This window comes from Triticum aestivum, chromosome 5A (genome assembly GCF_018294505.1).
Source record: "Triticum aestivum cultivar Chinese Spring chromosome 5A, IWGSC CS RefSeq v2.1, whole genome shotgun sequence".
Taxonomy (NCBI): domain Eukaryota; kingdom Viridiplantae; phylum Streptophyta; class Magnoliopsida; order Poales; family Poaceae; genus Triticum; species Triticum aestivum.
Genome location: NC_057806.1, coordinates 634743245 through 634754881, shown reverse-complemented (window position 1 = coordinate 634754881; position 11637 = coordinate 634743245).

Below are 11637 nucleotides of genomic sequence, written 5' to 3'. Positions count from 1 at the left end.
GGAGGATTGCTCTCCACTCGGTAGGATTTTTTTTCAAACTTAGGCGAGTGCCTGACTGCAGCTAAGTCTCTAAGTGGGAGAACTTAGGCGAGTACTAGACTCCAGCTAAGCCTCCGAGTGGGAGGATTGCTCTCCACTCGGTAGAATTTTTTCAAACTTAGGTGAGTGGTTGACTGCAGCTAAGTCTCTGGGTGGGAGAACTTAGGCGAGTACTGGACTGCAGCTAAGCCCCCGAGTGGGAGGATTGCTCTCCACTCGGTAGGATTTTTTCAAACTTAGGCGAGTGCCTGACTGCAGCTAAGCCTCTAAGTGGGAGAACTTAGGCGAGCACCGGACTGCAGCTAAGCCCCCGAGTGGGAGGATTGCTCTCCACTCGGTAGGATTTTTCAAACTTAGGCGAAACGGATTCGCAGCTAAGTCAACCACTGGGGGATTTCGTATGCAAACAAGAGTGACAGCAATTATTGGGACACTCTTGTCTTTGGTAAAAATGAACTGCAGAATTTTTTTTCTTATTACATCTCGTCCAAGGGAGAACTCAAGTGTAAAAGGGGTGGAGCAGTTCCGCATTCCAAGCTCGTGGCTCGTTGATCTGGTGATCAACATTGTAGAGGTGATACGCTCCATTGTGGAGGACTCTGGTGACGATGAAGGGGCCTTCCCAAGTAGGAGCAAGTTTGTGTGGTTTCTGTTGATCCACTCGGAGGACCAAATCGCCTTCCTGGAAGGCTCGGCTCTTCACATTTCTGGCATGGAATCGATGCAAGTCTTGCTGATAGATGGTCGATATGATCATAGCCATTTCCCTCTCCTCCTCTAGGAGGTCGACTGCGTCTTGCCATGCTTGCTCTGCTTCGTCTTTGTTATAAAGCTCGACTCTGGGGGCGTTGTGAAGTAGATCACTCGGCAGGACGGCTTCGGCTCCGTAAACCAGAAAAAGGGCGTTCTTCCGGTCGACCGGTTCGGGGTGGTCCTCAGCCCCCACAAAACCAACGGAAGTTCGTCGACCCAAGCGCATGCTGCGTGCTTGAGATCGTGCATCAATCGAGGCTTCAATCCTTTGAGAATCAGACCATTTGCTCTTTCAGCTTGTCCATTCGACTGAGGATGTGCGACCGACGCGTAGTCAACTCGTGTGCCTTGAGAGGCGCAAAAAGCTCTGAACTTGTCTGAATCGAAGTTCAACCCATTGTCAGTGATGATGCTATGCGGGACCCCATATCTGAATATCAACTCTCTGATGAAACCGATAGCAGTGCTGGCATCAAGGTTTTTGATAGGCTTGGCTTCAATCCATTTGGCGAACTTGTCGACTGCCACAAGCACATGCGTGAATCCGCTCCTGCCCATTCTTAGTGGACCGACCATGTCCAGTCCCCAGACGACAAAGGGCCAGACGAGTGGAATGGTCTTCAGGGCTGATGCAGGCTTGTGTGACATGTTGGAGTAGAACTGGCAACCTCCACACTTGTCGACTACCTCTTTTGCCATCTCATTTGCTCTTGGCCAGTAAAATCCTGCTCGGTATGCTTTAGCCACAATGGTCCGAGAGGACGCATGGTGACCACAGGTCCCCGAGTGGATATCATCAAGGATCATCTGACCCTCTTCTGGTGTTATGCACTTCTGACCGATTCCAGTCGCGCTTTCCCTATACAATTGTCCCTTTATGACTGTGAAGGCCTTGGATCGGCGGACGATCTGTCGAGCCTCTTCCTCGTCCTCCGGGAGTTCTTTCCTCAAGATATATGCGATGTATGGTACTATCCAGTCGGGAGTGATAGCCAAGACCTCCATGACTAGGTCGACCACAGCAGGAATTTCGGCTTCAGTCGGATCTGTGGCACTTTTCGGTTGCGGGGCTTCTTCTGTGAAAGGATCCTCCTGGACTGACGGCGAGCGGATGTGCTCCAAAAACACATTGCTGGGAATGGCTTCTCTCTTGGAGCCTATCTTTGCCAGATCATCTGCTGCTTGATTTTTCAGTCGGGGGATGTGATGAAGCTCTAACCCCTCGAATTTCTTTTCTAGCTTTCTTACTGCGTTGCAATAGCCAGTCATAGCTGGGCTTCTGACGTCCCACTCCTTCATCACCTGATTAACCACCAAATCCGAGTCACCGTAGACCATGAGGCGCCGGACGCCGAGTGAAATGGCCACGCGCAACCCATACAAGAGTGCTTCATATTCTGCTTCATTATTGGAGGAATCGAAGTGAATCTGGAGAACGTATCTGAGCTTATCTCCTCGGGGGGAGACCAATACTACCCCAGCACCAGAACCATTCAGCATCTTAGATCCATCGAAGAACATGGTCCAGTGCTCCGAGTGAACTTGAATCGGAAGTTGCTGTTCAATCCACTCGGCGACGAAATCTGCAATTGCTTGGGACTTGATAGCCTTCTTTGCTTCAAACTTGATATCTAGGGGAAGGAGTTCAATCGCCCACTTAGCCACTCGACTAGTTGCATCTCTATTGTGTAAAATCTCTGATAGTGGAGCGTCGCTGACGACTGTAATGGAATGGTCAGAGAAGTAGTGTGCAACCTTCTTCGTGGTCATGTAGATCCCATATACAAGCTTCTGGTAATGGGGATATCTTTGCTTCGAAGGGGTCAAAACTTCAGACACATAATATACTGGGCGCTGAACTCTGAAGGCCTTTCCTTCTTCTTCCCGCTCGACCGTGAGTACTGTACTGACAACTTGTCCCGTGGCCGCAATGTACAGCAGCAGAGGCTCTTTACTGATTGGGGCAGCAAGCATCGGCTGGGTGGAGAGCAGAGCTTTGAGCTCTGCAAACACTGCGTCAGCTTCTGGAGTCCACTCGAACTTGTCAGACTTCTTCATCAGTCGGTAAAGAGGCAACGCCTTTTCACCGAGACGAGAAATGAATCGACTTAGAGCGGCCAAGAAACCTGTCAGCTTCTGGACATCGTGTACACGCACAGGGCGCTTCATCCAGAGTATGGTGCCAACTTTCTCGGGATTGGCGTCGATTCCTCGTTCGGAAACGAGAAAACCGAGTAACTTTCCACCTGGAACTCCGAATGTGCACTTTGATGGATTGAGCTTGATATCGTATCCCCTGAGGTTAGCAAAGGTTTCGGCAAGGTCAGTCAGTAGGTCGGAACCTTTCCGTGACTTAACCACAATATCATCCATGTATGCTTCTACGTTCCGACTGATCTGAGTGAGCAAACACTTCTGAATCATCCTCATGAACGTGGCTCTGGCATTCTTGAGGCCGAAGGGCATGGTGACATAACAGAAGCACCAAAATGGGGTGATGAAAGCCGTTTTGATCTCGTCGGGTGCATACAGACGGATCTGATGGTACCCTGAATAAGCATCTAGAAAAGACAAACGCTCATACCCCGCGGTCGAGTCCACTACCTGGTCGATGCGGGGGAGAGGGAAATGATCTTTCGGGCAGGCCCGATTGATGTGTTTAAAGTCAATGCACATGCGAAGTGACTTGTCCTTCTTGGGGACCATGACAACATTGGCGAGCCACTCGGAGTGGTAAATCTCTCAGATTAACTCCACTGCTAAGAGCCGAGCCACCTCCTCGCCAATAGCTTTCCTCTTCTGGACGGCGGACCGTCAAAGATGTTCTTTCACAGGTTTGAACTTCGGGTCGACTCGTAGACGCTGCTCAGCCAGCCCCCTGGGAACTCCAGACATTCAGAAGGCTTCCATGCGAAGACGTCCCAGTTCTCACGGAGGAATTGGATGAGCGCTTCTTCCTATTTGGAGTCGAGCGTTGTTGAGATGTGAGTGAGAGCAGCGTCGGGGTCGGTCGGGTGAATGTGAGCTGGCTTAGTTTCACCGGACGACTGAAAAGCAGATTCTGAAGCATGCTTCTTGGCTCGTAGCAATTCACTCGGATCAGCAGTCTTCTGGTACTCTTGTAGCTCAACAACTGCCATCTGAGCGTCAGCAATCTTCGATCCTTTCTGAAAACACTCCTCTGCTTTCTTCCGATTGCCAGTAACGGTGATCACACCTCTGGGGCCGGGCATCTTCAACTTGAGATACACGTAGCACGGTCGAGCCATGAAGCGTGCATAAGCTGGCCGGCCCAGAATAGCATGATAAGCACTTTGGAAGTCCACAACCTCAAATGTGAAATTTTCCTTGTGGTAATTCTTTCACTCACCGAAAACCACGTCGAGAGCAATCTGGCCGAGTGACTCGGCTTTCTTTCCAGGAATGACTCCATGGAAGCTCATGTTGCTAGCGCTGAGCCCGGACATCGGAATGCCCATCCATGGAAGCTCAATGTTTCAGCATACAATATGTTCAGGCCGCTGCCACCATCCATCAGGACTTTGGTCAGTCGAGTGCCTTCGACAACTGGGTCGACCACCAAAGCTTGCCTCCCAGGGGTGGCAATGTGCGTAGGGTGATCGGACTGGTCGAATGTGATGGCAGTCTGAGACCACTTCAGATAACTGGGTGTCGCCAGAGCAACCATATTCACCTCACGGTTAATGACTTTCAGTCAACTTTTGCTTTCGACATCAGCAAAAATCATCAGGGTGGAATTGATTTGGGGGTATCCATCGTCGCTATCTTCCTTGTCCTCAACTCTGTCCGACTCTTTTTCCTTATCTTTGGACTGTTTGCCCTGAAACTGCTGGATCAGGAGCCGGCACTGTCGAGTGGTATGCTTTGGGTTAATAAAATTAGCCTCTTCATCTTTCTTGGTGTGGATGTGACATGGCAGATCCAAAATATCATTTCCATCTTGATCCTTGACTTTCTTGGGCTTCCAGGGGCCTTTGGGTTTTCCCTTGAAATTTCCCTGGGTCATGGCCAGGGCCTCCCCAGGGGCGGCTGGCTCGGCCTTCCGTTTCTGCTTCTGACTGGAATTGCCTCCGGTTTCCTGGGCGACTGCTTTCTGCTTGCCACTCCGGAGTCGATCTTCATCTTCTCCGTTAGCGTATTTGGTGGCAATTTCCATCATCCGATTCAGGGACATTTCTCCGGTCCGACCGAACTTCAGGTTCAACTCTCTATTCTTGACGCCTTCTTTAAAGGCACAAACTGCTTGGTGATCCGGTACGTTCTCAACTGTGTCATGCAAAGTGATCCACCTCTGGATGTAGTCCCTCAGAGTTTCACTCGGCTTCTGCACGCAAAATCGCAAGTCTGTAAGGCCTGCGGGTCGCTTGCATGTTCCCTCAAAGGTTGTGACAAACACTCGAGAGAGATCCTCCCAAGTGTAGATGCTGCTGGGTGCTAACTGATTCAGCCACGCTCTGGCCGAGCCCTCTAACAGGAGAGGCAAATGCTTCATGGCCACCTCATCATTGCCACTGCCAATCTGTACAGCCACTCAGTAATTTTCGATCCAAGTGTCAGGCTTAGACTCACCGGTGAACTTGCTGACTCCAGTCGCCAACCGAAAGTTGAGAGGAATCACTGCGGCCCTGATGGCTCGACTAAAACACTCTGGCCCTGAAACACGTATTCTGCTGCTGGCGGGCGCATCTCTGTTCTGGCCTTCCCGATGAGCCCTGTTCCTGTCAACCAAACCTTGAACGAGGATAGATCTCGCGTCAAAGCCTGGGTCCCTGGGGTCGAATGGAATCCTCTGCCCAACGCTATGAGGGCGCCTATCATCTCGATGTCGAGGCGCATATGACCCACTCCTCGGGGGAGGGGTTGGCACTCGACGTTGATCATCACGATCGGATCGGTGATCATACTGCTCATTCCTTCTATACTGATCATGCCGGTCACCACGTCCCTCACGCCTCGGGGGCGACCTCGGGCTGTGAGCCGACTGGACTGTATCTGTTGCAACGGATCGACTATGGATCCTATTCCGTGACTGAGAAACAGCGGAATTCTGATTTCCCGCCGCCCGGAGCAATGCTCTGATCTGCAACAAGCCCCTGCCAGCCTCCGACTGGGGGGGCTAAATCGATTCTGCTATACAAGCCGCGGCGGCCAAATTCTAAACTGGGGTTCGGTATACCTGCGTCGGCGGGAAGAGCTGGCGTCGACTAGACTCGGGAGCCTGCTGACGCGCTTGCTCGTTGAGTGCTCGCTGGAGGTTCTCCAGTCGAGTGCGCTCGGCCAAGTTAGCCAAGCGTGCGTCCTCCAAGGCCCGGGCCTCGGGGGTCTCTCCGACGATAGGAGTGCAGAGTGCGTCCATGTTCCAGCGGCGAAGGTCCTCTCGCTATAATGACGTGAGAGGTTCAGGGAGATACTCATCATGGGGATGCGACGGGTCGCCCCCACCCGCGCCTCCATCAGCGCGAGGGAAACCGGGAGGACTGTGCGTTCCATCGACCGCCAGAATCTCAGCCCCTGGGTCGCTGCTGTCGCACTCGGATGCGGTCTCTGCGGAGCCAGTCGACAGGTCGAGCAGGCCGCAGAGGGATTCGTCGGGCTCGATTGCCGCGACTTGCGGGGCGGCCGACTGGCGAGCCACGGCATGCCTCACCCACCTCTGAAGTCTTGACCGACCGAAGCGCTTGCGCCGGTGGGAGACAGAGCGGGGAGGCGATACGGGGGCCGATCGATACTGGGTCGACGGCTGCCACAGGAGGACGCCACGAACGCATGCGCGGAAATGCGTCGCACCGCGGACGGGGAGCGCGTCGATGTCGAGTGGCGCCTCCTGAAGCCAGGCGGAGTCGTCGGCGATGAACGTGAGCGCGCCGAGGCGGATCTCGCGGCCCTCCACCAAAACTCCGCACGAAACCATGATCAAAGGGATCAGAAAAATCGCAACTTCTCCAATCAGGCGCTAAGATTCCGCCCCACGGTGGGCGCCAACTGTCGTGGTTCTAACTCTGACAATGATGTAGGGGGGTATGTATGGAGAGGCTAGATCTCAGCTATTGGGAAGTTGTAAACACACCAAGATGTACGAGTTCAGGCCCTTCGCGGAGGAAGTAACAGCCCTACATCTCGGTGCCCGGAGGCGGTCGATTGGATTACTGGCGTGTGAATAACAGAGGTGCGAACCCTTCATACTAAGGAGGGGGGTGGCTTATATAGAGTTCGCCGGCCCTCTCCTGCCCTCAGTGATGCAGGGTTTAAGGTACATTTAAGGTTGGGCGTTACTGGTAACGCCCCTAATAAAGTGTGATAATGACCGTAAAGACTACTTAATAGTCGACCGTTTGCCTGCGGAGTGACTTTAGGTCTCCTGGCAGTCGAGTGGTTGGCTTCATGGTCGAGTGACAGCTTCTTGGTCGAATGTCTTGAAACCGTCGAGTGGGATACCTTCAAGTCGATTGAAAGGTGACTTCTTCCAGGGGTGTCCTTGGGTAGGGCTCCTTGGACAGGTCCGTGCCCCTACCCTAGGTACACAGCTTCATCATCCGGTAACCCTCCGGCTCTCCAGTTTTCTCCGAAATCACCCGGAACACTTCCGGTGTCCGAATATAGCCGTCCAATATATCAATCTTTATGTCTCGACCATTTCGAGACTCCTCGTCATGTCCGTGATCATATCCGGGACTCCGAACTAACTTCGGTACATCAAAACTCATAAACTCATAATATAACTGTCATCGAAACCTTAAGCGTGCGGACCCTACGGGTTCGAGAACAATGTAGACATGACCGAGACATGTCTCCGGTCAATAACCAATAGCGGAACCTGGATGCTCATATTGGCTCCTACATATTCTACGAAGATCTTTTATCGGTCAGACCGCATAACAACATACGTTGTTCCCTTTGTCATCGATATGTTACTTGCCCGAGATTCGATCGTCGGTATCCCATACCTAGTTCAATCTCGTTACCGGCAAGTCTCTTTACTCGTTCCGTAATACATCATCTCGCAACTAACTCATTAGTTGCCATGCTTGCAAGGCTTATGTCATGTGCATTACCGAGAGGGCCCAGAGATACCTCTCCGACAATCGGAGTGACAAATCCTAATCTCGAAATACGCCAACCCAACATGTACCTTTGGAGACACCTGTAGAGCACCTTTCTAATCACCCATTTACGTTGTGACGTTTGGTAGCACACAAAGTGTTCCTCCGGCAAACGGGAGTTGCATAATCTCATAGTCATAGGAACATGTATAAGTCATGAAGAAAGCAATAGCAACATACTAAACGATCGGGTGCTAAGCTAATGGAATGGGTCATGTCAATCAGATCATTCACCTAATGATGTGATCCCGTTAATCAAATAACAACTCCTTGTTCATGGTTAGGAAACATAACCATCTTTGATTAACGAGCTAGTCAAGTAGAGGCATACTAGTGACACTCTATTTGTCTATGTATTCACACATGTATTATGTTTCCGGTTAATACAATTCTAGCATGAATAATAAACATTTATCATGATATAAGGAAATAAATAATAACTCTATTATTGCCTCTAGGGCATATTTCCTTCAGTCTCCCACTTGCACTAGAGTCAATAATCTAGATTACACAGTAATGATTCTAACACCCTTGGAGCCTTGGTGCTGATCATGTTTTCCTCGTGGAAGAGGCTTAGTCAACGGGTCTGCAACATTCAGATCCGTATGTATCTTGCAAATCTCTATGTCTCCCACCTAGACTAGATCCCGGATGGAATTGAAGCGTCTCTTGATGTGCTTGGTTCTCTTGTGAAATCTGGATTCCTTGGCCAAGGCAATTGCACCAGTATTATCACAAAAGATTTTCATTGGACCCGATGCACTAGGTATGACACCTAGATCGGATATGAACTCCTTCATCCAGACTCCTTTATTTGCTGCTTCCGAAGCAGCTATGTACTCCGCTTCACATGTAGATCCCGCTACAACGCTTTGTTTAGAACTGCACCAACTGACAGCTCCACCGTTTAATGTAAACACGTATCCGGTTTGCGATTTAGAATCGTCCGGATTAGTGTCAAAGCTTGCATCAATGTAACCTTTTACGATGAGCTCTTTGTCACCTCCATATATGAGAAACATATCCTTAGTCCTTTTCAGGTATTTCAGGATGTTCTTGACCGCTGTCCAGTGATCCACTCCTGGATCACTTTGGTACCTCCCTGCTAGACTTATAGCAAGGCACACATCAGGTCTGGTACACAGCATTGCATACATGATAGAGCCTATGGATGAAGCATAGGGAACATCTTTCATTTTCTCTCTATCTTCTGCAGTGGTCGGGCATTGAGTCTTACTCAACTTCACACCTTGTAACACAGGCAAGAATGCTTTCTTTGCTTGATCCATTTTGAACTTCTTCAAAACTTTGTCAAGGTATGTGCTCTGTGAAAGTCCAATTAAGCGTCTTGATCTATCTCTATAGATCTTAATGCCTAATATGTAAGCAGCTTCACCGAGGTCTTTCATTGAAAAACTCTTATTCAAGTATCCCTTTATGCTATCCAGAAATTCTATATCATTTCCAATTAGTAATATGTCATCCACATATAATATCAGAAATGCTACAGAGCTCCCACTCACTTTCTTGTAAATACATGCTTCTCCAAAAGTCTGTATAAAACCAAATGCTTTAATCACACTATCAAAATGTTTATTCCAACTCCGAGAGGCTTGCACCAGTCCATAAATGGATCGCTGGAGCTTGCACACTTTGTTAGCTCCCTTTGGATCGACAAAACCTTCCAGTTGCATCATATACAACTCTTCTTCCAGAAATCCATTCAGGAATGCAGTTTTGACATCCATCTGCCAAATTTCATAATCATAAAATGCGGCAATTGCTAACATGATTCAGACAGACTTAAGCATCGCTACGGGTGAGAAGGTCTCATCGTAGTCAACCCCTTGAACTTGTCGAAAACCTTTTGCGACAAGTCGAGCTTTGTAGACAGTAATATTACCGTCAGCGTCAGTCTTCTTCTTGAAGATCCATTTATTCTCAATTGCTTGCCGATCATCGGGCAAGTCAACCAAAGTCCATACTTTGTTCTCATACATGGATCCCATCTCAGATTTCATGGCTTCAAGCCATTTTTTGGAATCTGGGCTCACCATCGCTTCTTCATAGTTCGTAGGTTCATCATGATCTAGTAGCATGACTTCCAGAACAGGATTACCGTACCACTCTGGTGCGGATCTTACTCTGGTTGATCTACGAGGTTCAGTAGTATCTTGTTCTGAAGTTTCATGATCATTATCATTAGCTTCCTCACTAATTGGTGTAGGCGTCGCAGAAACAGGTTTCTGTGATGTACTACTTTCCAATAAGGAAGAAGGTACAGTTACCTCGTCAAGTTCTACTTTCCTCCCACTCACTTATTTCGAGAGAAACTCCTTCTCTAGAAAGGATCCATTCTTAGCAACGAATGTCTTGCCTTCGGATCTGTGATAGAAGGTGTACCCAACAGTCTCCTTTGGGTATCCTATGAAGACACATTTCTCTGATTTGGGTTCAAGCTTATCAGGTTGAAGCTTTTTCACATAAGCATCGCAGCCCCAAACTTTAAGAAACGACAACTTTGGTTTCTTGCCAAACCATAGTTCATAAGGTGTTGTCTCAACGGATTTTGATGGTGCCCTATTTAACGTGAATGCGGCCGTCTCTAAAGCATAACCCCAAAATGATAGCGGTAAATTTGTAAGAGACATCATAGATCGCACCATATCAAGTAAAGTACGATTACGATGTTCGGACACACCATTACGCTGAGGTGTTCCGGGTGGCGTGAGTTGCGAAACTATTCCGCATTGTTTCAGATGTAGACCAAACTCGTAACTCAAATATTCTCCTCCACGATCAGATCACAGAAACTTTATTTTCTTGTTACGATGATTTTCAACTTCACTCTGAAATTCTTTGAACTTTTCAAATGTTTCAGACTTATGTTTCATTAAGTAGATATACCCATATCTTCTTAAGTCATCTGTGAAGGTGAGAAAATAATGATATCCGCCACGAGCCTCAATATTCATCGGACCACATACATCTGTATGTATGATTTCCAACAAATATGTTGCTCTCTCCATAGTACCGGAGAATGGTGTTTTAGTCATCTTGCCCATGAGGCACGCTTCGCAAGTACCAAGTGATTCATAATCAAGTGGTTCCAAAAGTCCATCAGTATGGAGTTTCTTCATGCGCTTTACACCGATATGACCTAAACGGCGGTGCCACAAATAAGTTGCACTATCATTATCAACTCTGCATCTTTTGGCTTCAACACTATGAATATGTGTGTCACTACTATCGAGATTCAACAAAAATAGACCACTATTTAAGGGTGCATGACCATAAAAGATATTACTCATATAAATAGAACAACCATTATTCTCAGATTTAAATGAATAACCGTCTCACATCAAACAAGATCTAGATATAATGTTCATGCTTAACGCTGGCACCAAATAACAATTATTTAGGTCTAATATTAATCCCGAAGGTAGATGTAGAGGTAGCGTGCCTACTGCGATCACATCGACTTTAGAACCATTTCCCACGCGCATCGTCACCTCGTCCTTTGCCAGTGTTTGCTTAATCCGTAGTCCCTGTTTCGAGTTGCAAATATTAGCAACAGAACCAATATCAAATACCCAGGTGCTACTGCGAGCTCTAGTAAGGTACACATCAATAACATGTATATCACATATACCTTTGTTCACCTTGCCATCCTTCTTATCCGCCAAATACTTGGGGCAGTTCCGCTTCCAGTGACCAGTCTTCT